Consider the following 3330-nt stretch of genomic DNA (forward strand, 5'->3'; position numbering starts at 1 on the left):
AACGAACTTCTCATCGTCGACTCTACCTCTTCCTAACACTAAAGCCCTTACAGACTCTCCCTAGTTAAATCTACCATTATACTTTACTCCACTTAAAGCCAATCGCTCCCTCGGCTTATCATATAAATCTACTCTTTTTTCCCTCCGACTTCTCCCTCAGGTCTTATTCTCACCATCTATAACCACCATACATACAGCTCTAACATCAGTCTTGTCCCGATCTCCATTCCCTCTCCGGCTAGCTCTCATCGTGAAAGGTCTCTTTCTATCCACTTTCTCTCCACCCGTCACTCATTTTCTGCCCTTACCAGTCTCTACCTCACCTAGCCACCTACCACCTCCCCCCTCTCCGACTCGCCTCGTTATCTTTTCCCTATACCTCCACTCCCCCATATACCTTTCATCCAGTTATCTCTCGTCTCTCCTCTCTCCCTCCCCCCTGCTTTCCTCATCTCCCCCTCCCTCCCCCCCCTGCTCTCTATGGGGTCTCTCCTCCCGCTCTCCTCGTCTCTCCCTCTCTCCCTCCCTCCAGCTCTCCTCGTCTCTCCCTCTCTCCCTCCCTCCCGCTCTCCTCGTCTCTCCCTCTCGCCCTCCTGCTCTCCTCGTCTCTCCCTCTCGCCCTCCTGCTCTCCTCGTCTCTCCCTCTCTCCCTCCCTCCTGCTCTCCTCGTCTCTCCCTCTCTCCCTCCCCCCTGCTTTCCTCATCTCTCCCTCCCTCCCCCCTGCTCTCCTGGTCTCTCCCTCCTGCTCTCCTCGTCTCTCCCTCCCGCTCTCCTCGTCTCTCCCTCTCTCCCTCCCTCCCGCTCTCCTCGTCTCTCCCTCTCTCCCTCCCTCCCGCTCTCCTCGTCTCTCCCTCTCTCCCTCCCTCCCTCTCTCCCTCCCTCCCGCTCTCCTCGTCTCTCCCTCTCTCCCTCCCTCCCGCTCTCCTCGTCTCTCCCTCTCTCCTCCCTCCCGCTCTCCTCGTCTCTCCCTCTCTCCCTCCCTCCCGCTCTCCTCGTCTCTCCCTCTCTCCCCTCCCTCCCTCGCTCTCCTCGTCTCCCGCTCTCCCTCCACCTCTCCCCGCTCTCCCTCCACCTCTCCCCGCTCTCCCTCCACCCCCGCTCTCTCGTCTCTCCCTCTCTCCTCCCTCCCGCTCTCCTCGTCTCTCCCTCTCTCCCTCCCTCTCCGCTCTCCTCGTCTTCTCCCTCTCTCCCTCCTCCCTCTCTCCCTCCCTCCCCGCTCTCCTCGTCTCTCCCTCTCTCCCTCCCTCCCGCTCTCCTCGTCTCTCCCTCTCTCCCTCCTGCTCTCCTCGTCTCTCCCTCTCTCCCTCCCCCTCCCGCTCTCCTCGTCTCTCCCTCTCTCCCTCCCTCCCGCTCTCCTCGTCTCTCCCCTCTCTCCCTCCCTCCCGCCTCTCCTCGTCTCTCCCCTCTCCTCCCTCCTGCTCCCGCTTCCTCGTCTCTCCCTCTCTCCCTCCTGCTCTCCTCGTCTCTCCCTCTCTCCCCTCCCTCCTGCTCTCCTCGTCTCTCCCTCTCTCCCTCCCCCTGCTTTTCCTCATCTCTCCCCTCCCTCCCCCTGCTCTCCTGGTCTCTCCCTCCCTGCTCTCCTGTCTCTCCCTCCCGCTCTCCTCGTCTCTCCCTCTCTCCCTCCCTCCCGCTCTCCTCGTCTCTCCCTCTCTCCCTCCCTCCCGCTCTCCTCGTCTCTCCCTCTCTCCCTCCCCCCCCCCTCCCTCCTCGTCTCTCCCTCTCTCCCTCCCTCCCGCTCTCCTCGTCTCTCCCTCTCTCCCTCCCTCCCGCTCTCCTCGTCTCTCCCTCTCTCCCTCCCTCCCGCTCTCCTCGTCTCTCCTCTCTCCCTCCCTCCCGCTCTCCTCGTCTCTCCCTCTCTCCCTCCCTCCCGCTCTCCTCGTCTCTCCCTCTCTCCCTCCCTCCCGCTCTCCTCGTCTCTCCCTCCCTCCCGCTCTCCTCGTCTCTCTCTCCCTCCCTCCTGCTCTCCTCGTCTCTCCCTCTCTCCCTCCCTCCTGCTCTCCTCGTCTCTCCCTCTCTCCCTCCCTCTCTGCGCTCCTCGTCTCTCCCTCTCTCCCTCCCTCCTGCTCTCCTCGTCTCTCCCTCTCTCCCTCCCTCCTGCTCTCCTCGTCTCTCCCTCCCTCCCCCCCTGCTCTCCTGGTCTCTCCCTCCCTCCCTCCCGCTCTCCTCGTCTCTCCCTCTCTCCCTCCCTCCCGCTCTCCTCGTCCCTCCCTCCTGCTCTCCTCGTCTCTCCCTCTCTCCCTCCCTCCTGCTCTCCTCGTCTCTCCCTCTCTCCCTCCCTCCTGCTCTCCTCGTCTCTCCCTCTCTCCCTCCCTCCTGCTCTCCTCGTCTCTCCCTCTCTCCCTCCCTCCTGCTCTCCTCGTCTCTCCCTCTCTCCCTCCCTCCTGCTCTCCTCGTCTCTCCCTCTCTCCCTCCCCTCCTGCTCTCCTCGTCTCTCCCTCTCTCCCTCCCTCCTGCTCTCCTCGTCTCTCCCTCTCTCCCTCCCTCCCGCTCTCCTCGTCTCTCCCTCTCTCCCCTCCTCCCGCTCTCCTCGTCTCTCCCTCTCTCCCTCCCTCCCGCTCTCCTCGTCTCTCCCTCTCTCCCTCCCTCCCGCTCTCCTCGTCTCTCCCTCTCTCCCTCCCTCCCGCTCTCCTCGTCTCTCCCTCTCTCCCTCCCTCCCGCTCTCCTCGTCTCTCCCTCTCTCCCTCCCTCCCGCTCTCCTCGTCTCTCCCTCTCTCCCTCCCTCCCGCTCTCCTCGTCTCTCCCTCTCTCCCTCCCTCCTGCTCTCCTCGTCTCTCCCTCTCTCCCTCCCTCCTGCTCTCCTCGTCTCTCCCTCTCTCCCTCCCTCCTGCTCTCCTCGTCTCTCCCTCCCTCCCCCCTGCTCTCCTGGTCTCTCCCTCCTGCTCTCCTCGTCTCTCCCTCCCTCCCTCTCGCTCTCCTCGTCTCTCCCTCCCTCCCTCTCGCTCTCCTCGTCTCTCCCTCTCTCCCTCCCTCCTGCTCTCCTCGTCTCTCCCTCTCTCCCTCCTTCCTGCTCTCCTCGTCTCTCCCTCTCTCCCTCCCTCCTGCTCTCCTCGTCTCTCCCTCTCTCCCTCCCTCCTGCTCTCCTCGTCTCTCCCTCCCTCCTGCTCTCCTCGTCTCTCCCTCTCTCACTCCCTCCTGCTCTCCTCGTCTCTCCCTCTCTCCCTCCCTCCTGCTCTCCTCGTCTCTCCCTCTCTCCCTCCCTCCTGCTCTCCTCGTCTCTCCCTCTCTCCCTCCCTCCTGCTCTCCTCGTCTCTCCCTCTCTCCCTCTCTCCCTCTCTCCCTCCCTCCTGCTCTCCTCGTCTCTCCCTCCCTCCCTCCCCCCTGCTCTCCTG

This window comes from Salvelinus namaycush, chromosome 29 (assembly GCF_016432855.1).
Source record: "Salvelinus namaycush isolate Seneca chromosome 29, SaNama_1.0, whole genome shotgun sequence".
Classification (NCBI taxonomy): Eukaryota; Metazoa; Chordata; class Actinopteri; order Salmoniformes; family Salmonidae; genus Salvelinus; species Salvelinus namaycush.